The sequence below is a fragment of the Macaca nemestrina genome, chromosome 4 (assembly GCF_043159975.1).
Source record: "Macaca nemestrina isolate mMacNem1 chromosome 4, mMacNem.hap1, whole genome shotgun sequence".
Taxonomy (NCBI): Eukaryota; Metazoa; Chordata; class Mammalia; order Primates; family Cercopithecidae; genus Macaca; species Macaca nemestrina.
The window spans coordinates 156,483,571-156,508,163 of NC_092128.1; the positions used below are offsets into that span (position 1 = coordinate 156,483,571).

General features: G+C 39.1%; 1 long non-coding RNA gene across 12 annotated transcripts; it reads left to right on the top strand.

The window, feature by feature from the left end:
* The first annotated feature begins 1,710 nt into the window (after positions 1 to 1,710).
* LOC105483440 (uncharacterized) lies at positions 1,711 to 24,146 on the top strand. 12 transcript variants are annotated; one of them, XR_011622661.1, is made up of 10 exons: positions 1,711 to 2,115; positions 2,302 to 2,584; positions 3,418 to 4,446; positions 5,158 to 5,426; positions 5,570 to 5,690; positions 6,330 to 6,463; positions 7,820 to 7,940; positions 11,498 to 11,579; positions 13,240 to 13,640; positions 15,913 to 16,770. It is a non-coding gene; the product is annotated as an uncharacterized lncRNA (long non-coding RNA). The 12 variants fall into 12 exon arrangements; XR_011622666.1 differs by adding an exon at positions 22,525 to 24,146 and having other exon boundaries at positions 1,714 to 2,115; positions 3,418 to 5,426; positions 15,913 to 16,197; XR_011622664.1 differs by adding an exon at positions 18,006 to 19,047 and having other exon boundaries at positions 1,714 to 2,115; positions 3,418 to 5,426; positions 15,913 to 16,197.
* The last annotated feature ends 447 nt before the right edge of the window (positions 24,147 to 24,593 follow it).

The following is a 24,593-nucleotide window of genomic DNA, read 5'->3' on the forward strand; positions in this document are numbered from 1 at the left end:
TATATATGTATATTTAAAATATATATCTATATAAAAATATATATTAATATGTTATATATTTATGTATTACTATATTATTACTATATATTAATATGTAGTAATATATAATATAATGTATACTATATAATATATAATATGCAATATGTAATTGATATATTTATTATTTAATATTAATAAATATTTATTATTTAATACACAATTTATATATATTTAATATGTTTATATGTTAATGTATATTAAATGTATATTTAATATATATTTTATACACACACACACACACACACTCTTATATTATTATGGAGGAATGACTTTGCTGTACGAAATTGCATTCCCCAAAACTAAAACCATGCTGCTTACTCAACTGAGGTAAAAAATGGAGGACTGTCACGCCTGTAATCGCAACACTTTGGGAGGCCAAGGCGGGTGGATCGAGGACAGGAGACGGAGACCATCCTGGCTTACATGGTGAAACCCCGTCTCTGGCCGGGCGCGCCTGCAATCCCAGCACTTTGGGAGGCCGAGGCGGGCGGATCACAAGATCAGGAGATCGAGACCACGGTGAAACCCCGTCTCTACTAAAAACACAAAAAAATTAGCCGGGCGCGGTTGTGGGCGCCTGTAGTCCCAGCTACTCGGGAGGCTGAGGCAGGAGAATGGCGTGAACCCGGGAGGCGGAGCTTGCAGTGAGCCGAGATGGCGCCACTGCACTCCAGCCTGGGCGACAGAGCGAGACTCCGTCTTAAAAAAAAAAAAAAAAAAAAAAAAGAAACCCCGTCTCTACTAAAAATACAAAAAATTAGCTGGGCGTGGTGGGGGGCACCTGCAGTCCCAGCTACTGGTGGGGCCTGAGGCAGGAGAATCGCCTGAACCCGGGAGGCGGAGGTGGCAGTGAGCCCAACTCGCGCCACTGCACTCCAGCCTGGCGACAGAGTAAGACTGTTTCAAGAAACTATTCAAACATAATAACGTTGCTAGTATTCTGAACTATTAAGTTAGGATTAAGTATGTAAGATTTAAATTTTTATTGATGTATAGCATGCATACAGACGTACATCCACAATAAAGTATTAATGTAATGCTCAAAAAATTATAACAAAGCTAATACATTAGTGTAACTATAGAATGGAAATACCTTTGTTTTTGTCCACCAACTATTTCCTCTTCCTTCTCCCCAAATGTAAGCACAAGCCTAAGAGCTAGTGTTCTAGATGGCTTTTCTTTTTTATACTAGTGTTTTATTGGAGCATGTTTTAAATTCTTACACACAATGTCCAAAATAGTGTAATAGGCTGATGCTCAGCCTCAACATCTACTAATTCTGTCTCATTTCTGTTTAATTTCTGGTTCAGCTCCTTCCCCACACCCACTTTATTGTTGTGTTCATTTTCTGTAAGATGTATATGCATTGAAACATACAGTCTTTGCCTTTCTGACAAATCAATACAGCCATATATCCATTTCCCTTTCAAATATAGAATCACTGCCACCTAACAATTGTTAACGTGCGTGTGAATCACCTTTAAGGCTTTGAAGTTTAGATTTTGATACAGTGTATCTGGGTTTTGCCCTGCCTCTCCCCGCCCCGCCCCAGCTTGACCCCGCCCCAGCCTCGCCCCTTCCCCTCGCGGCCCCCGCGCCCCGCCCCGCCTGCGGCCCTGCGGAACCTAGAGTCGCAGACGCGTTTCCGGAGGACGGAATTCGGCGTCGGACTCGGAGCCCCGCGTAGTTCCGGAGGCGACTGCGACGCATGGCGGCGAGCGGTGTGGAGAAGACGCGCGGGTGGCGGGGCCTTGCACTGCGGCGGCCCTCCGGCACCCTTGTGCTGCCCCCCTTCCTCCAGGCCCTAGGACCTCATGCCGGGGAGGCAGCGTGGGCCCCAGGCCCCGGTACTCTGCGCCTCCCGCAGACGCCGGCTTCCCGGCCCGGTTTCCAGCGCCGGGAATCCTTCCACTGTCTGTCTCTGCCCAGGGCAACCCCTGCGCAGTAACGCCGACCCCAGAGCGCACCCGTTAGGCGATGAAGGCACAAAAGAAGAGGAAGAAAACCCGGAACAGGGCCTCGGTGGCAAATGGAGGCGAGAAGGCCTCAGAGAAGCCCGCCCCAGAGGAAGTTCCCGTAAGCGCTGAGGCTCAGGCAAGGGCGGGTGTCAGTCGGGAAGGGTGGAATCCCCCGGTGCGAATCCACGGGCACGTGTGATCCACGGGTCCGCGGAGTTAAGGCTGGGAGGGGGATGGAGTGGGGCCGGGCGTTGTGTTGTGTCCCAGCGCCCTCTCACAGCCGCTGCCCCCAAATCCGTCACAGGTACAAGCAGTTGGCCCAGGGATTGGCTTGGTGCGTGGAGCGACTGCAGCTGGGTCTCAAGAGGCAGAAACTCACCCCGACACGAGTAAGAGACGTGGATTGTGTGATGCCCCATTATTTTATGTTATCAGTAAGATAATTTTTAAAATGCTACAAATGATTTTGAGTCCAGCTCGAGCAACATAGTGGGACATCTGTCTCTTAACAACAACAGCCAAAACAAACAAACAATAGCAAAACCCTCAAGTTTCGGATATACTCCTGATTAAGAAACCCAGAATAGGTAAGTGCAATATACAAATTTCTGTATCTCAAAAATGTTAGAAGAGTTGGCATTTGATAGGTGCTACTTCCTTCAAAGTTCTCCTTTTCAATCTGCTTTTCAAGACTTCTCTTTCTCTACACCTGTGACTGGGAAGTGAAAGGAAATAGTATTGGCAACATCTCTCAGCATACAGAATAACACCTTTTCCTTCCCACCATTAGTCATTCACTACCATTCAGAGAGTCCTTAGAAATTTGCTTATGGGTAATCTTTCAATAGGTAGAGGCTGACCCTTTCAGGATTTGGTGTCCTTTTGTCACCATGCAGGTGATTGTGTCTCAGCAGATGCTCATTACAAGTTGGACTTTCTCAATTAGAATAGTAGCAAATCCTAAACTATTTCTTTTTGGTTGAAGGTGTATTATGAACTATCTCAGTATATTTGTTAACTTTATAGAGCTTTAGCATAACCAAAATGTCAGTTTTAAACACTGAAATCCATGAAGCTATTAAGAATACAGATAGGGATTCTTACAATAGTTTAGTTTTAGCCGTCCTGTGAACCAATGACCTATTTGGTTAACGATCTGGGAAAATTATATACAAATACATTTTAAATGAATAAATGTTGGGAAAATGCTTGAAGCAAGTATTATTATGAGTCTTTTTAGCCATTTTTACTGTATACGAGAGTCTGAGTTTTTGGTAAAACATATGACACTAGAGAAAGAAAATATTTGACATGCCAATACTTGGATTATACACAACCATTTAGTAACACATTTATAGCAAATATAAAAACACGAGGGCTATATCCTAATGTGGTACATGGATTTGTTTGCCTCTATAAGTTGAATCGACATGTGCAATTTAGAAGACTCGTGTGGAAATCTGGACTTCAGGCTTATCCTAAAAAAAATCAAACCTGGTGTCCCCTGAGTTTCTATCACTGTTTGGTCTGCTGTGCAGAGGTCGCCCCTTTATGGAAGGCATGCATTCTCCAGTTTGCTACTGTGCCCACCTCAGTACTTCCCTTACTCAGGTAACCTTCCTTTGTCCTTATAAGTATTTGAGTTTACAACTTTTATGTTGTAGTATATGTTGATAAAGATTTCAAGTTTTTAAAGTCAGCATGTATTTGCTTATAACATGTAGTCTAGAGGGCCTATAAATCCCTCCGTTATGGAGTTGAATTTTAGAATTTAGAAGTTTTTAAAACTCTTTTCTTCACATATACCCCACAAGTAATCATCTGCCCATCAAAATGCCTAGAAGCCTTTTTAGGTTATTCCTGGTTATAGTTGGAAAATTTATGAATATTGCAGACATTACATCTTTCTCCTCAGCACCCTTCCTTAAAATTGCAGGTGACTTACTGGCTTTTATCATGCTAGAAATAATCCGCATGGATCAGCATGAGAGCTTTTATTGATAAGCCATTATGTTTTTATTTCTGATTTATATTTTACCTAAAACAAAAAGTAATTTTAAATAGCCATGTAAGTTTGGAAGCCAATAAAAATGGATTTAAAAGATAGAGCTGCATTAGGGTCCTGGGATTACCTATCATGGTAATCTCAATTACAATATTGAGAGTAGTATTTCTTAGTGAGCTTTGGTTTTTTAAAATACTGGTTTTTAAGTTTTTTAAACCTAGCTCTCTTACACAGAGCAAACTGAGCTTTCTAGCAGTAAAGATAAAAATCTACTCTCTTGTATTAGGAAAAAATAACCCATGGACTCTTTAATAATAAGGAAAATAAGTGCATTTGAAGCCAGTCTTACTTCAGAGGTCATTTCTATAATCACCCGTTTGGAGCAGCAGTGCCCGACATCGGCAGCTGGGATCCTGACACGATTGATAGAACCAAATCAAGCAAGTATGTACTACCCAGAGGAAACCTCCACCTATATTGGGAAGCGCTGGCAACTGTTTCTCTGAAACTCTTCATTCCTCAAACGTTAATGTTTGCCACAAATAGTATTATCAAATGAGGATCAGGTAAAATTCAAGAGATTTCCTGATTATTGGACATAAAATACAGTTTGGTAATATTCCTCAAATGCAGATGGTCATGGGGTCTTTCTCTTGGGGTATAATACTTCTGGTAAAGCAAATATTCTTTGGAATACAGTTTAAGAAACACTGCTTTAGAGAGAATAATTCAGATCATTAATTTATGTAAAAAACTTAAAGTACTTGCTACTATGTCTTAGGGTTTTGGGGCCATAGAGACAAAAGATACAGCCCTTGCCCTCAAGAAGCTCTTGGTTTCAGAGGGAAACAATGAAATGATTACAATGTACCATGCTAAGTGCTGTGATCGAAGCAAGGATTCTTGGGTCTGGTAAATGTTTAAAGTGAGTTTTGGCAATGAGCACAGTTAATCCGGGGAGACAGACGAGGGTTGTTTGCAAGGCAGCGACCAGCACGTCAGAAAGCATGGAGGAGTGAGAAGGAAGGGCCTGCTTTCCATTGACTTCCTTTCTCTATTGTATTTTTAAGTTCAAAACATCTTAGGTAAGATCCTCGGCTCAGTGGAGAAATACGTAATTTTGTGAATTATTAATTTTTTTCTGCTGTTTTATAGGACAATACCACCCCACTTTTATTCGCTGTGATTTGCAAGAAAGAGAAAATGGTGGAATTTTTATTGAAAAAGCAAATACACATGCCGTTGATAGGCCGAGATGGTACAGCAGTTCTTTTTTAAAGCGAAAAGCTGTTTATTCTAGAGTTGTAAGAGTCAAGTCAGAAGTACTAATAAGCTGCACGTAATTATTGGCATATAGTGAAAAATATCACCACGAACAATCAGGTAGACCAGCAAGTATTTGGACTAACAAAGAAGAACGTATGGTAGGATTCATCTTTTCGTGTAATATAGAGTGTTTATTACTTATAATCTGATGTTTTTGGTACTGTAAGCTTTTATTAGCTAAAAGCTAAGGGTTTTGTATGAGTTTTATAAATTTTTTTTTTTTTTTTTTTCCTTTCTTGAGACGGAGTCTCACTCCGTTGCCAGCCTGGAGTGCGGTGGTGTGATCTCGGCTCACTGCAACCTCCACCTGCCAGGTTCAAGCGATTCTCCTGCCTCAGCCTCCCACGTAGCTGGGACTACAGGTGTGTACCACCACGGCCAGCTTATTTGTGTATTTTTAGCAGTGATGGGATTTCACCGTGTTGGCCAGGGTGGTCGCAATCTCTTGACCACATGATCTGGTCTCCTTGGCTTCCCAAGGTGCTGAGATATAGGCGTAAGCCACTGCAGTTGGCCAGTTTTATTAATTTTTAAAGTGTGGGCTTTTAGTTTATGACTACTAATATTGTCATTATGATTGTTGTTGTTGTTGTTTTCAGCCTGCAGATGACTCTTATCTGACCCCCAGCTGATTTGAATTATATATCAGACTAGGAAAACAATGGCGAAATCTTCATTTAAATCTTTGCCAACTTTAGATAAGCGACCTCAGCACAGTTTCTGGGCCATCAAAGGACTCTCAGTTAGCATCTTGTATTATGTCATACCCCAGTGGGACAAGAGGATTCCTTGTGGTCTCTTCCTTTTAGCCTTGGTGATCATTTACAAGGATGAACACCTGAGCACCCTAGATGCTTATAGACCCAAGCTAGCTAGTCCGTGCAAATAGTTATTACACCTACACTGACAGGCATATGTGAAAATGGTAAGGTGTGTCAAACTAGCTGTTTAAACAGTCTTTATTACAGTTCTTGAGTGGGGCGATTTCTTTGTTATTGTAGAACAGCCCTCATGCTTGCTGTGCACTATGACCCGCCAGGTATTGTCAACATCCTTCTTAAGCAAAATGTTAAGAGCTCTACTCAAGACATGTGTGGATGAGAGGCCGAAGACTTCCCTCTTGTGGGTTGACAAAGTAAGTGTTTATGTTAAAAGACCAGTTAATACTAAATTGAAGTTGAAAATAATTGCAACTACTCCATCTTATACATCAGGTGAGAGTTCATAGTTTGGTTCTGGTAGTTTGAAATAGCAATGAGAGTTAGTCTACCTTTTAGCCAGAAAGCTGGTGATCCCTGAAATGAGAGCAGAACTGAGTAACAAGGGGATGTTACATGTTGTTGGTCCATGTCTTGGAAATGTGAAAATGTGAACTTGCCTTGCCTTCATGGAACTGAAAAACAAGAAAAGCAGGGTTTTGTCTTGTCTGTTAGTTGGAGAGGACCATGGAGATCCAGCATCCTAGCACGGATCTGCTGGCCCAGAGTTTGAGGAGTTAGAGAAGAAATCGTAGTTGTTCAAGCCAGGTTTTGATACCTGTTAGTTTTCTGCCTTTGGTGTGATTGATGAGCTCAGTGATAGGAAACAATTTGGTAATCTATTTTAATCAGATTTTATACTTATATATTTAATATATAAATATATACAAATATGAATATTAATATATCATATTTAGGTATTAATGTATTATTTATGTATTAGCAAATATTAATGTAATGTATTACTCTGTAGTATATGTATAATAGAAAATAATGTAATATACAATAAATATTACATATAATTATATGTAATATAATTCTTATAGTTATAACAAATGTTATAGTATGAAATATAATTTTATATATTAATACTGTATATGTTAATATGCATTATTTTGTCTTGTCTGTTAATTGGAATTGTTATATATAGTATACAGTATATGTTATTTTTTATATTTAATATATATTTAATATTAACATTTTTAGTATATAATTAATCTATAATATACATTTATGTATATGAATTCAAAGCACCTCACATAAGATTTTCTGTTCAGTTGAGCAATATGTAATTTTGTGAATTATTACTTTTTTTCTACTTTTTAATGGACAATACCACCCCACTTTTATTCGCTGTGACTTGCAAGAAAGAGAAAATGGTGGAATTTTTATTGAAGAAGCTAATACACATGCCGTTGATAGGCTGAGATGGTACAGCATTTCTTTTTTCAAGTCAAAACCTACGTATTCTCGAGTTGTAACAGTCAAGTCAGAAGTCTTTATAAGATGCACGTAATTATTGGCATATAGTGAAAAATATCACCACGAACGATCAGGTAGACCAGAAAGTATTTGGACTGAGTAACATAAAGAAGAGCATGTAGTAGGATTCATCTTTTTCTGCAATATAGAATGTTTCTAACTTATAATCTTATGTTTTTGGTACTGTAAGCTTTTATTAGGTAAAGGGTTTTGTATGAGTTTTATAAATTGTTTGTTTTTCCTTTCTTGAGACGGAGTCTCACTCTGTTGCCAGCCTGGAGTGCGTTGGTGTGATCTCGGCTCACTGCATCCTCCACGTCCCAGGTTCGAGCGATTCTCCTGCCTCAACCTCCCACGTAGCTGGGACTACAGGTGTGTACCACCACGGCGAGCTTATTTGTATATTTTTAGTAGAGATGGGATTTCAACGTGTTGGCCAGGGAGGTCTCAATTTCTTGAGCTCGTGATCTGGTCTCCTTGCCTTCCCAAGGTGCTGGGACTACAGGCATAAGCCACTGCAGTTGGCCAGTTTTATTAATTTTTAAAGTGTGGGCTTTTAGTTTATGACTACTAATACTGTCATTATGATTGTTGTTGTTGTTGTCATTCTCAGCTTGCAGATTTCTCTTATCTGACCCCCAGCTGATTTGAATTATAGTATAACAGACTAGAAAAGCAATGGTGTAATCTTCATCTAAATCTTTCTCTACTTTAGATAAGCGACCTCAGCACAGTTTCTGGGCCATCAAAGGACTCTAACTTAGCATCTTGTATTATGTCATACCCCAGTGGGACAAGAGGATTCCTTGTGGTCCCTTCCTTTTGGCCTTGGTGATCATTTCAAAGATGAACGCTTGAGCACCCTAGATGCTTATAGACCCAAGCTAGCTAGTCCACGCAAATAGTTACTACGCCTACACTGACAGGCATATGTTAAACGGTAAAGTGTGTGAAACTAGCTGTTTGTTATTTGTTTAACATTGGTAACGAACAAAGATTGATAAGTACCGTGACAGGATGTGAGCTGAGAAAAATGAACTGGAAAATAAGTCGTGACAGGAAAATCCCATTAGGAAATGCTTTCCTCAATAGAGGAAACATGAAATTTGGTTAAGGTTTATTTGGATAAATACTAACACTTTGACTTTTCAATCATTCGAGGGTAACTATCATATTTATGTTCGTATAAATCTTCAGGGGATCAAATTACTTGCAGTAATCATGGAATCCCCCGGTACCTTTTAGTTGCAAAAACGTTTAACACATTGCCTATGACTTTTTTTTTTTCTTTCCTGGAAACTTACAATTTTGGTATCATATAGTTTTTAGGAGGGATTGTTTCTCTACTTATGTTATTGGTTCTTTCGTGAGAGGAATATTACAAGTTGTAGAAAAATCGCTGAGTGTGATGGTGTAGACCTGTGATCCCTGCTACTTGGGAGTTTGAGGCAAGAAGATTGCTTGGGCCCAGGCGTTTGAGAGAAGCCTGGACAACATAACAAGACTGTATCTGACTTAAAAATACAAATTGTGGAAATTTAAATTTTTGCTCTCAAAATTTGTACCGCAAAGGGATTTTTTTGTGTGTTTTATAAGTTGTCCATGAAGAGTTTCCGTGAAACACTTCATAGTTTGCTGCAAATAAACAGTTCTCGAAGCAGAGACTCTTAATACCGATATGGTAAGACTTCAACGTCATAATTTTGTCATTGTAGTTTATCTAAACTATTGACTTGGCCGGGCCCCGTGGCTCAAGCCTATAATCCCAGCGCCGTGGGAGGCAGAGGTGGGGGATGACCTGAGGTCAGGAGTTCGAGATCAGCCTGGTCAGCATGGTGAAACCTTGCCTCTAAAAGAAGAAGAAACAGAAAAATTAGCCAGGCATGATGGCGCATGCTTGTATTCCCAGCTGCTCAGGAGGCCGAGGCCGGAGAATCGCTTGAACCCGGGACGCAGAAGTTGCAGTGAGCCAAGATCACACCGTTGCACTCCAGCCAGGGTGACAGTGCAAGACCACATCTTAAAAAATAAAATGACCACTCAAAGTCCATCTATCACATTCTGCAATTTTGGGTTTTGGAAGTTTTTAGGTTTCCTTGTTTAAAAAATCATTGGAAGCTCCTGCATACCATGGGCCACTGGAGGTCAGCGAACATATTTGTGCGTATCCTGGAGTACCTAGAACACAGTCTTCCGCGTAAGCAGCATTTTAACGGCTGTTTTTTGAGAGGGGGATTCACTCTGTAACGCAGGCTGGAGTGCGGTGGCGAGACCTTGGCTCACTCCCATCTCCATTTCCTGGGCTCAGGTGATCCTCACACCTCAGCCATCCAAGTCGTTGGGACCACCGTAGACCTGTGTCACCATGCTGGGCTGATTTTTGTAGTTTCTGCAGAGACGGGGTTTTGCCTTGTTGCCCAGGCTGGTCTTGAACTGTTGGGTGCAAGTGTTCTGTCTGCCTCAGCCTCTCAAAGTGCTGGGGTTACAGGCGTGAGACACTCAGCCTTCATCGTTGTTTCATCTGAATAAATAGACAAATGAAGTTTTATCTCATGGAATGTGCCAAGTCATATGCCTCATGTATCTTAACGATTCAATATTTAAAATATTGCTTACCTTTGTATTACATTTTAATATTTAAGGATGTGTAAGTTTTGAGGTGTTATGTTGAGAAATTATGCCATCCATAAAAAGGAAATAAATTAGAAATAGGTCATCAGCAGCAAAGAGGATTGCAACATATTCCCTAGTATCATTCAGCTGGAATCATGACGTTGTGATTGCAGGTGAACGTTTCTTATACTTTTTATTAGCTCCAACTCACGTTCTATGAAATATACCTTTTCAAGCCATACATTACTCTTTAGAATTCTGGTGACCAATAAATAAACTAATGTTTTTCTAGGTGGAAAGTTGAAAGTTCCAGGTTTTTCTCTCTCTCTTATAATAGTGTTCTTTCAGGTAGTGGTAGATGACCATGTTTAAGTAATGGAATGTCTTAGAGTAATAAACTCTATCACAGCACTACTTACAACATCTAATTGTAGCGTAAATATTAAGTGGTATCATTAGGGACAGGAAAGACCAAAATGCTCTGTTAGGGATCTATTTCTCCACATCCTTGATTGTACTTCATGGGGTTTCCTTTCTTTCTTGGCTTAAGCTCGCATTTCGTTGACCGATTAGGCTTGTTTTTTGTATTTCCCTCCGTTCTCACGTTGTAAATGGAAAGTTTTGTGGAGTCAGGGTCTTGCTCTGTTGCCCATGCTGGAGTACAATGGCATGATCTCGGCTCACTACAGTCTCCACCTCCAAAGCTCAAGTGATCCTCCCCCATCAGCCTCCCGAGCAGCTGGGATACAGGCACACACCAGCGTGCCTGACTCCTTCCTGTATTTCTGTGCAGAGACATGTTCTCATTATGCTGCCCAGGCTGGTCTCAAATTCCCGAAGTCAAGCAATCCACCCACCTTGGCCTGGCAAAGGGCTGTGATTACAGGTGTGAGCCACCATGCCTGGGCAACATTGAGGTTTATTGAAAGGAATTGATGAGTGCTGGCTGTGGTGTTTCACACGGGTTATCTCAACACTTTGGGAGGCAGAAGGGGAAGGTTTCCTTCAGCCCAGGAGGTTGAGACCAGCCCGGGCAATTGAATGAGACTCTGTCTCTACAAAAGTAACCATCAAGACGTTAGCCCGGCATGTTGATGGTATGCACCTTGTAGTTCCGGCTGTTCAGGAAGTTGAGGTGAGAATATTGCTTGAGGTCAGGATCTTGAGGCGGTAGTGAGCCATAACCATGCCACTGCATTCTAGCTCTGGGTTGACAGAGTGAGACCAGTTTCATAAAAAGAGATTCATAAGACACTCTTGATGCGACTCATTATAATTTGTAAAGTGGAAACTCATTCTTGATATTACCTTAGCAGCGTGTCCCCGAGAAAGTGTCGGAGCCTTTACCTCGACCTTCCCGTGAAAAAGGGAACAGAATAGTCAACGGAAAAGGAGAAGGTGAGAACCGTATTTTATTGAAAAAGTCATTGGACGGAACACCTCTTTTCAAATAGGAGTACCAAGATAGTCTAATAGCTAAATAAAATGTCCTGTTAACTGTATAATAAGTAAAGGAGAAGTCAAATGGTGATAAGTTGTGTTTCTAACTAACGGTCTGCAGTTGATGCTATTGCGAGTACCACTAAAGGAGCTGAGTTATGAGTTCCATTTTAAGATACTCTAAGACCTGAGGCAAGTCAATAAAGAGGGGAGAGGAAATGAATAAAACAGAAAGAAGGCATGAGGAGGGCGGAGTGTACATGGAATAATAAAAAAAAAAATGTGGGTGTATGTAATGGAGGGTAGTAAAGTCAAACTGTTCTGTAGAAGAAGGAAGAACAGGGTGTCAGAAATAGGAAGGAAGATAAAGGGAGCTTCCAATAGCAAAATGTGTCAGAGAACGAGAGTGACATGTTCCTCCTCTTGCTGTCATCCTCACTCCTGGGGAGGCATTAAGGATTGAGGTACTTTACCACACAGACCTGTGTTTTATCTACCGTAGATGAGTATCACCAAAAACGGTCAGCCACGTATGGCTAGAACTTGGTTTTGTAGAAAACGTTGTAACCTCACGGGATAGTATCATATAGGTCAAATTAACATAATTGAAAGGAATAGTGTTGGGTGACTGATGGAGAAGAAACAAATTAGAGAAGGTCCTGCCTGATGACAAGTTCATGAGGAACACCATGGCTTATAATGTACTATTAAATTCAGGGATACAATAGGGAAGAAACTGAGGCTAAACCAAAAAGGGCAACTAGGGTAATCAAATACGGAAGCACATCGGTGTAGAACAGGGCATTCAAATTTTCCTGAATGAGTTGAGGAGCTTCTGGAAAATGCACACTCTGATCGATTCTGCATTTCTCATGAGTACTCAGGTGATGGTGGTGGTGCTGGTCCTTAGACACAGCTCTGAAGAGCAAGGGAATAGCCTTCCTTTAGAGAAATGTGGAAAAAGAACCATTGAACGAAATGCGAGGTTAAGCGAAGAAAGAAAGGAAACCCCATGAAGTACAATCAAGGACGTGGAGAAATAGATCCCTAACAGAGCATTTTGGTCTTTCCTGTCCCTAATGATGCTACTTAATATTTATGCTACAATTAGATGTTGTAAGTAGTGCTGTGACAGAGTTTATTACTATAAGACATTCAGTTACTTAAACATGGTACTCTACCACTACCTGAAAGAACACTATTATAAGAGAGAGAGAAACCTGGAACTTTCAACTTTCCACCTAGAAAAATAATTGGTCACCAGAATTCTAAAGAGTAATGTATGGCTTGAAAAGGTATATTTCATAGAACGTGTCGTGTGTTGGAGCTAATAAAAAGTATAAGAAATGTTCATCTGCAATCATAACGTTATGATTCTAGCTGAATGATACTAGGGAATACGTTGCAATCCTCTTTGCTGCTGATGACCTATTTCTAATTTATTTCCTTTTTATGGATGGCATAATTTCTCAACATAACACCTCAAAACTTACACATCCTTAAATTTTAAAATGTAATACAAATGTAAGCAATATTTTAAATATTGAATCGTTAGATACATGAGGTATATGACTTGACACATTCCATGAGAGAAAAATTCATTTGTCTATTTATTCAGATGAAGCAACGATGAAGGCTGAATGTCTCACGCCTGTAAACCCCAGCACTTTGAGAGGCTGAGGCCGACAGAACACTTGAGCCAAGTTCAAGACCAGCCTGGGCAACAAGCAAGGGCAACAAGGCAAAACCCCGTCTCTGCAGAAACTACAGAAACCAGCCCAGCATGGTGACACAGGTCAACGGTCAAAACGACTTTGATGGCTTGAAGTGTGAGGATCACCTGAGCCCAGGAAATGGAGATAGAAGTGAGCCAAGGTCTCGCCACCGCACTCCAGCCTGCGTTACAGAGTGAATCCCCCTCTCAAAAAACAGCCGTTAAAATCCTGCTTACGCGGAAGACTGTGTTCTAGGTACTCCAGGATACACACAAATATGTTTGCTGACCTCCAGTGGCCCATGGTATGCAGGCGCTTTCAATGATTTTTTAAACAAGGAAACCTAAAAACTTCCAAAACCCAAAATTGCAGAATGTGATAGATGGACTTTGAGTGGTCATTTTATGTTTTAAGATGTAGTCTTGCACTGTCACCCTGGCTGGAGTGCAACGGTGTGATCTTGGCTCACTGCAGCTTCTGCGTCCCGAGTTGAAGCGATTCTCCCGCCTTGGCCTCCTGAGCAGCTGGGAATACAAGCATGCACCAGCCTGCCCGGCTAATTTTTGTATCTTCTTTTAGAGGCAAGGTTTCACCATGCTGGCCAGGCTGATCTCAAACTCCTGACCTCAGGTCATCCCCCACCTCTGCCTCCCACGGCGCTGGGATTATAGGCTTGAGCCACGGGGCCCGGCCAAGTCAATAGTTTAGATAAACTACAATGACAAAATTATGACGTTGAAGTATTACCATATTGGTATTAAGAGTCTCTGCTTCGAGAACTGTTTATTTGCAGCAACAGATGAAGTGTTTCATGGAAACTCTTCATGGACAACTTACAAAACACACCAAAAAAAATCCCTTTGCGGTACAAATTTTGAGAGCAAAAATTTAAATTTCCACATTTCTATGATTTATATTTTTAAGTCAGGTACAGTCTTGTTATGTTGCCCAGGCTTCTCTCAAACTCCTGGGCCCAAGCAATCTTCTTGCCTCAAACTCCCAAGTAGCAGGGATCACACAGATCTACACCACCACACTCAGCCATTGTTCTACAACTTGTAATATTCGTCTCACAACAGAACCAATAACATAACTAGAGAAACAATCTCTCCTAAAAACTGTATGATACCAAAATTATAAGTTTCCAGGAAGGAAAAAAAAAAAAAAAAAAGGTCATAGGCAATGTGTTAAACGTTTTTGCAACTAAAAGGTACCGGGGGATTCCATGATTAGCGCAAATAATTTGATCCCCTGAAGATTTATACGAGCATAAATATGATAGTTACCCTCAAATGATTGAAAAGTCAAAGTGTTAGTATTTATCCAAATAAACCTTAACCAAATTTCATGTTCCTCCATTGGAGAAAGCATTTCCTAATGGGATTTTCCTGTCACGACTTAACTTTCCAGTTCATTTTTCTCAGCTCACATCCTGTCACGGTACTTTTGAGTCTTTCTTCGTTACCAATGGTAAACAAATAATTATTTGAATCAACTAGCCATATGTGTGTTTTTCTCTGACTGAGTTTCCATTACCACCGTCAAACTATGATAAACAGTACACCACTGCTCCCTTTTAAAAGTAAATACTATGCAAAACTAGATGCAGAGTGAGAAAATTAATTTTACAAGAGATCACTTTAACTTCGTAGCTACACTCAAGTCTTTTTCATCCGATGTGATGTAGGCAATGAATCCACACACAGTTCGTGGAACAGGCTTGAAAGCAAACATGTACAATGAAAATGAACAAGTTGATTTCTCTACAGTTTTTATCTGCTGGTTTCTATCCAGCTTCCCCCTCAGAAAAGGAAAACAATCTGGGGAAAGGCCAGTGATCTAGGTATTAAATAATGATTCTTGATATAATTAAAATATGTCCCCTGCTGTAAAAGATTCTGGTTACCTATCGCTGCCTCCACCTGTCTAAATCTGTAACATATTCAATGAAAACTGACCTTGAGCTCTATCGCCAGTAGTGACGGTCAATATACTGGCAGAGCCTGACAATAATTGACCCTCACAAATTATCCGACCTGAAGCTGAGCTTAAAATTCACTTAACGGATGACATCAATTGTGTTACCTAATCTGGAAAAAAACTGATGACCTAAAACAAGGTAGAGAGATCCACTGTCCCTTGCCCATGATCTATCTATGGTTAAAAGACGAATCTGCTTCGCCTCAAAATGGCAGTCTTGATTCCTCAGCAGGGAAACCACTCTGAAAGGTCCTGTTGGTTTCCTTTTCCCTAAATCAGTACAGGGAAACCCCTGCAATAGCTGAAATGTAGGAAAGCTAAATGTCCAAAAGTCAAAGAGCAGAGGTGTACGTTCTTATTGAGAATACTCCTGCCAGAAAGATTAAAACGTTAACAATTATAAAATCCCATTATCTTCACTCTATAAGCCCTTACTTTATTCAGGTCCACATAAACTAGCAAGCCCTCAAAAATGTTCGTAGGCACTCATATACCCAAGGAAAGAGAATGCTGGAAAAATAGAGTCCTGGTAGTTGTGCCTCTATTTCCCTAAGTACCATCTCAATATCTTTCTTCCTATGGGCTCCAACTTCCAGATTCCACTTCTGCAAGGCTCCACAGAAGTCTCCAACCTTCAAATCTTCAGTCTCCGAAAGCACCGATTCCTGAAAGGATGGCCTCAAATGACCAAGTATACGAGCCGTCTATATCCCTGCTCCTGAAAAACAAGCTAACTGGACTCTCCATCACCTGCCCCCAGCACAGACGCACTACCAGCTACCCAGCTGAACTCCATGACTGACTTGCCATCCAATCATGCCCCTGACCCAGCCTACATGAACAAGGGAAGGAACATCAGCGAATTAGGAAAAGAGGCAGAGGTGAGGAGACCACCTGTCCTGGGCCACAGAGCTATGTAGAGTTCATCAATCTCCAGCCCCTTAGTATTCCAGGGGCTCTAAACCACCTTCTGTAAGTCAGGATGGAAGTAGATGGTGCCACGAAGATTTCTCTCTGCTGTAGCCACTCCTTCAGTGTCTCAAAATGTTTTAACATCTTTCAGTAAAAATCTGTCAGTCCTTGATAAATTAAAAAAAAAAAGGCAGCAAAGTTTTTAGAGCTCCCTTGAACCTTCTATTTTAAGGCGCCTTTGTAGATAATTCCCAACATTCTGTGTGTCGGTCATCTTTGGAATTTATCGATCGATCATTGTTTCTCTTCAAACTTGGCCTTGCCCTGCCCATTCCATTCTTACCCGCTTTCATTGGCTTCACTAGTCAATTCCACACTCATTCTAGACACTGGGTGCACGAGACTCACTCCCGTTTGTATTACCAAAACTCAGGCCAATAGGATATAAAAAGTAGGAAGAATACTGGGATTTAACATGAGTACAAATCTCATTTCTTCCAATTCCTATGTCTTCTTGAATCCTAATCTTTCTGAGACTCAAGTTTTCTTTTTTTTTTTTTTTTTTTTTTTTTTGAGACGGAGTCTCGCGCTGTGACACCCAGGCTGGAGTGCAGTGGCACGATCTCGGCTCACTGCAAGCTCCGCCTCCCAGGTTCACGCCATTCTCCTGCCTCAGCCTCCGAGTAGCTGGGACTACAGGCGCCCGCCACCACGCCCGGCTAGTTTTTTGTATTTTTAGTAGAGACGGGGTTTCACCATGTTAGCCAGGATGGTCTTGATCTCCTGACCTCGTGATCCACCCGCCTCGGCCTCCCAAAGTGCTGGGATTACAGGCTTGAGCCACCGCGCCCGGCCGACTCAAGTTTTCTATCTAAACGATCCCTTGACCAGAATGTTCAACAGACGTGACAATACTAGAACGTGTTTTAATTCATTCTAAGATTCCTTAAATTTCTGTAATTCTATGTGCTTCTGATTCTGGGAATACATAGCCAGCAGAATTTGAAAAACGAATAGAATTAAAGAAATAACAAAGACAAAAAAAAAAACAAAAAAACAGAGAAGAACGTTTTAAAAACCTCAAGACACGATTATAGAAAATTCATGGAAAAATAAACAAGACTCCCAAAAGTATGATGGAAGTAAGCAGAAATACTAGCCTAAATGAAAGCAAAACTGAGAAATCAAATACTTTCTAAGACTTGCCTAAACTTGCTTTTGTAAAACTTACAGTCTCGTGGCCAAAGCTAAGTAAGATCAGCCCTAAAACTTCTGATGGCAAAAAGAAGATCCCGGTTCCCACTGAAATTGTCAAATTTATGATGACAGACTCTGGACTGACCACCTTCTAACGATAACCTTAAATGGGTGTTGAAGGTATTTAAACTCTCGTTAATTTAGATGTTAATTAAATTAATGAATTTAATTAAGCTGCTTCAGATGTATACCATGTTCCAAGTGCTGCATGGATGTCTATCAACCTATGCTGAGGAACAAGAGAAGGGATTTGGAAGGCAGGCAGGCTGACAATCAAAGTGGGTCAGCTACTTTGTTAACTAGAGGATCATGAGCCAATTAATCCACTGGTCCAACCCATACTCGTTTTTTAAACAAACAGTAGTTGATAGGAAGACAGATGTCGTGATGGCTTTATGAGACGATAAGTGCAATAGGATGTCTACCCCGAATACAACACTCAACAGATGTTAGTTCCTTCCACCTATATTTCCTTGGTTAACATAATTTTTTAAATCTGTACAATCCTACCTGACTGCAGATTCATCAGAACTTCCAACATCTATTAAAGAAACAGGCAAAATGCATTTTAAATCAATAATAAAGGTACAGAATATTAAAAGCATAAGAAGGCCCAGTGATGCATGCCTGTAATCCAAACTACTCAGGAGGCTGAGGCAGGAGGATCACTCGAGGATCCCAGAAGTTTGAGAGCAGCTTGGGAAACAAAGCCAGACTCTACCTTAGTAAGAAAAAAACTTGTGCACACCTGTGTGTATGCTTTAGATCCTGTTTTTGTTCTTGTTTTGTTTTGTCTTTTAAAGCATAAGACTGACGCTTTGTTACAAGGCATTCCTTTGGGAGCTCACCTGGGACCTTATTAGAATAAACATTAATCATAATTAGTGGTATTTAATTAATGCAACAAGAAATGTTACTTCCCAGTGTATTTACTAAATGCAAAGCATAATAAATCAGAATGAATTTTATAATGTGGTCGCTTCTAAATTTAGCTAAGGTTGGTATATCATCTGACACTGCACAGGATTTTTATAAAACACCTATCATATCAAAGAGCTGGCTGTCTCAAACACATTGGCCGAAGCATCTTTACGCAACTTAATCACATCTTTTTCACTCATGTCAATGAGACTTCTCTGTCTGAGGCCTGACACTTATGAAGTGAAATGGGCTGCAGTGGTTTACCCCAATTCTAGCATCCCTCCTGCCTCCAGTACTCTCCACAGCAGTAACCTCTTTTGTGAGACTGGGCATATGCTGAAGCAACTGGAAATCAGTTGTCTCAGGTTGACTTCGCTTTAACTCCCAAGACTGCAGCGAATGTCTTTCTTTCCTCCCTCATTCTCCTTCTACAATCGCTCTTCCTTTGAAAAAGGAATCTTCAGATCTGTTGTCCCGATGCTTCCCTTCCGAACTGCTTTTTCTATGGATAATTGTAACCACTTTTTTCGTCTGTATTCAGCAGTGGTGTCTACCCATAATTTCTGTTTTTTCATCTCATACTCTTTCCCTGTGGCTTGAATTATGCTCAGAAATAAAAGGAAATTCATGCTTGCCCTTGATTCTGTTGTTTTGTAAATTGCGGTCCAATGGTTGTTTTTCCACATTTCTCTAAAGGAAGGCTATTCCCTTGCTCTTCAGAGCTGTGTCTAAGGACCAGCACCACCAACAGCACCTGAGTACTCATGAGAAATGCAGAATCGATCAGAGTGTGTATTTTCCAGAAGTTCAACTGATTCATGAAAATTTGAATGGCCTGTTCTCTACCGATGTGCTTCCGTATTTTTTTACCCTAGTTGCCCTTTTTGGTTTAGCCTCAGTTTCTTCCCTATTGTATCCCTGAATTTAATAGTACATTATAAGCCATAGTGTTCCTCATGAACTTGTCATCAGGCAGGACCTTTTCTAATTGATTTCTTCTCCATCCATCACCCAACACTATTCCTTTCAATTATGTTAATTCGACCTATATGATACTATCCTGTGAGGTTACAACGTTTTCTACAAAACTAAGTTCTAGCCACACGTGGCTGACCATTTTTGGTGATACTCATCTGTGGTAAATGTGGTAAAGTACCTCAATCCTTAATGCCTCCCCAGGAGTGAGGATGACAGCAAGAGGAGGAACATGTCACTCTCATTCTCTGACACGTTTTCCTATTGGAAGCTCCCTTTATCTCCCTTCCTATTTCTAACACCCTGTTCTTCCTTCTTCTACCGAACAGTTTGACTTTACTATCCTCCATTACATACACCCACATTTTTTTTTTTTTATTGATTCCATGTACACTCCTCCGCCCTCCTCATGCCTTCTTTCTGTTTTATTCATTTCCTCTCCCCTCTTTATTGACTTGCCTCAGGTCTTAGAGTATCTTAAAATGGAACTCATAACTCAGCTCCTTTAGTGGTACTCGCAATAGCATCAACTGCGGACCCTTAGTTAGAGACACAACTTATCACCATTTGACTTCTCCTTTACTTATTATACAGTTAACAGGACATTTTATTTAGCTATTAGACTATCTTGGTACTCCTATTTAAAAAGAGGTATTCTGTCCAATGACTTTTTCAATAAAATACGGTTCTCACCTTCTCCTTTTCCGTTGACTACCCTATTACCTTTTTCACGGGAAGGTCGAGGTAAAGGCTCCGACACTTTCTCGGGGACACGCTGCTAAGGTAATATCAAGAATGAGTTTCCACTTTACAAATTATAATGAGTCGCATCAAAAGTGTCTTATGAATCTCTTTTTATGAAACTGGGTCTCACTCTGTCAACCCAGAGCTAGAATGCAGTGGCATGGTTATGGCTCACTACCGCCTCAAGATCCTGACCTCAAGCAATATTCCCACCTCAACTTCCTGAACAGCTGGAACTACAAGGTGCATACCATCACATGCTGGGCTAATGTCTTGATGGTTACTTTTGTAGAGACAGAGTCTCATTCAATTGCCCGGGCTGGTCTCAAACTCCTAAGGTGAAGGAATAAAATTGGGGAGGTATGGCCCATTAAAACGAAGAAAAAAATTAATAATTCACAAAATTACATATTTCTCATCTGAACCGAAAATCTTATCTAAGAAACTTTGAATCCATATATAACTATTATAGATTAATTATGTATTAAATATTAATATTAATATTACATACTAATTGATATTAAATATATAATATGTAAATATATTTTTTATATTTTATTCTCTATACTTTCATATTATATAACTCCAACTGACAAGACAATATAATGTGTAGTATTAATATATACAATATTTTAATATTAGTATATATTATGTAATATATTAATATATAATATATAATATTTATATATGATTAAAATATAATAATTATATGTCATTATATGTTAACAATAGACATTAAGAAATCAAGGAGACCAGATCGCGAGATCAAGAGTTAGAGACCACCCTGGCCAACACGGTGAAATCCCATCTCTACTAAAAGTAGACAAATCAGCTTGCCGCGGTGGTACACATCTGTAGTCCCAGCTATGTGGGAGACTGAGGCAGGAGAATCACTTGAACCTGGGAGGTGGAGGTTGCAGTGAGCCGAGATCACACCACTGCACTCCAGACTGGCAACCCAGTGAGACTCCGACTCAAGAAAGGGAAAAAAAAAATTGATAAAACTCATACAAAACCTTTTAGCTAAGAAAAGCTTACAGTACCAAAACATCAGATTATAAGAACAAACACTCTATAATACACGAAAATGTGAACTTTACTGTGTGCTGTGCTTTACGTTACTCAGTCCAAATAGTTGCTGCTCTACCTGACTGTTCGTGGTGATATTTTTCACTATATGGCAATAATTACGTGCGTCTTATTAGTACCTCTGACTTGACTGTTAGAACTCTAGAATACACAGGTTTTTATTTGAAAAAAACTGCTCTACCATCTCAGCCTATCAACGGCGTTTGTGTTGGCTTTTTCAGTAAAAATTCCACCATTTTCTCTGTCTTGCAAATCACAGCGAATAAAAGTGGGGTGGTATTGTCCATTAAACAGTAGATAAAAATTAATAATTCACAAAATTACATATTTCTCAACTGAACAGAAAATCTCATCTGAAGTTCTTTGAATATATATATTAAAGATTATAAAATATAAATATATTAACATTAAATAATATATTTTAAATATAATACACAATTACATATTATATATTATGTGCTGTACACTATATAATATATAACAACTCCAACTGACAAAATAATGTATATTAACGTATACAATATTAATATATATTATATAACAATGATATATAATATATAACATTACATATACTTTATACAATCTATAATTAGATATAATTACAATATATTACATATAATATGCTAATATATATTAAAATATGAATATATTTTTTATATTACATTACTGTTTACTTCATACATTATATAGTATTACATATTATCTATTATATGTATTACTATATTATTTATTAATTAATATGTAAATAATATATTAATACATATTATATATATTAACATAATGTACATATTTGTATATATTAATTTACATATGAAATATATATGTATAAAATCTCATTAAAATACATTACCAAGTTGTCTCCTATCACTGAGCCCATCAATCACACCAAGGGCAGAACACTAACAGGTATCAAAACCTGGCTCGAACATCTACGACTTCTTCTCTACCTCCTCACACTCTGGGCCATCAGATCCGGGCTAGGATGCTGGATCTGCTTGGTCCTCTCCAACTAACAGACAAGACTAACAGACAAATATTAATATTTAATACATAATCTATAATATATATTGTTATATATGGATTCAAAGTTCCTTAGATAAAATTTTCGATTCAGTTGAGAAATATGTAATTTTGTGAATTATTAATTTTTTTCTTCGTTTTAATGGGCCATACCCCCCAATTTTATTCCTTCACCCTAGGAGTTTGAGACCAGCCCGGGCAACTGAATGAGACTCTGTCTCTATAAAAGTAACCATCAAGACATTAGCCCGGCATGTGATGGTATGCACCCTACTTTAATTGTTTTTCAGTTCCATGAAGGCAAGGCAAGTTCACATTTTCCCATTTCCAAGACATGGACCAACAACATGTAACGTCCCCTTGTTACTCAGTTCTGCTCTCATGTCAGAGATCACCAGCTTTCTGGCTAACAGGTAGACTAACTCATTGCTATTTCAAAGTACCTGAACCAAACTATGATATCTCACCTGATGTTTAAGATGGAATAGTTGCAATTATTTTCAACTTCAATTTAGTATTAACTGGTCTTTTAACATAAACACTTACTTTGTCAACGCACAGGAGTGTAATCTTCGGCCTCTCATCCAGACATGTCTTGAGTAGAGTTGTTAACATTTTGCTTAAGAAGGAAGTTGACAACACGTGGCGAGTCATAGCGCACAGCAAGCTTGAGGGCTCTTCCAAAATAACAAATCACTCCACTCAAGAACTTTAATAAAGACTTTTTTAAACAGCTAGTTTGACACACTTGACTGTTTTAACATATGCCTGTCAGTGTAGGCGGAATAGCCATTTGCATGGACTGGCTAGTTTGGGTCGAAAAGCATCTAGGGTGCTCAAGTGTTCATCTTTGTAAATGATCACCAAGGCTAAAAGGAAGGGACCACAAGGAATCCTCTTGCCCCACTGGGGTATGACATAATACAAGATGCTAACTGAGAGTTCTTTGATGGCCCAGAAACTGTGCTGAGGTCGCTTATCTAAAGTAGACAATGATTTAGAGGAAGATTTCACCTTTGCTTTCCTAGTCTGATATATTCAAATCACCTGGGGGTCAGATAAGAGTTATCTGCAGGCTGAAAACAACAACAACAACAGTCATAATGACAATATTAGTAGTCATAAACTAAAAGTTAACGCTTTAAAAATTAATACAACTGGCCAAGTGCAGTGGCTTTTACCTGTAATCCCAGCACCTTGGGAAGGCAGGGAGACCAGAACAAGAGATCAAGAGATTGAGACCACCCTGGCCAACACGGTGAAATCCCATCTCTACTAAAAATAGACAAATTAGCTGGCCGCGGTGATACACACCTGTAGTCCCAGCTACATGAGAGACTGAGGCAGGAGAATCGCTTGAACCTGGGAGGTGGAGGTTGCAGTGAGCCGAGATCACACCACCGCACTCCAGGCTGCCAACGGAGTGAGACTGTCTCAAGAAAGGAAAAACAAAAAATTGATAAAACTCATACAAAACCCTTTAGCTAATAAAAGCTTACAGTACCAAAAACATCAGATTACAACAACAAACACTCTATATTACACGAAAAAATATATCCTACTCTATGCTCTTCTTTATGTTACTCAGTCCAAATACTTGCTGGTCTACCTGATTGTTCGTGGTGATATTTTTCACTCTATGCCAATAATTACGTACATCTTATTAATACATCTGACTTGACTGTTACAACTCTAGAATGCACAGGTTTTTACTTTAAAAAAGAACTGCTGTACCATCTCAGCCTATCAACGGCATGTGTCTGGGCTTTTTCAATAAAAATTCCACCATTTTCTCTGTCTTGAAAACCTCAGCGAATAAAAGTGGGGTGGTATTATCCATTAAACAGGAGAAAAAAATTAATAATTCACAAAATTACATATTTCTCAACTGAACAGAAAATCTCATCTCAGGTGCTTTGAATATATATATATAAAAAAGATTAATTAGATATTAAATATGAATATACATCAATATTAAATATTAATATTTTAAATATATAATATAATATATATATTATATATTCTATACTGTATACTATATATAATATATATCAACTCCAACTAACAGACAAGACAAAATATATATTATTAACATATACAATATTAACGTAATATATAACATAATATATAATATATACAATATAATATATATTTTATATAATATATATATAACATTACATATTATATGTAAATATATATTCATATGGAAATATATGTTATATATTGCTTGTTATATATTACATTGTATATTATATATATTACATCATGTATTACATATTATCTATTATATATAAATATGTATTACTATATTAATATTCATTAATTCATATGTAAATGTTATATTAATACATAAATATGT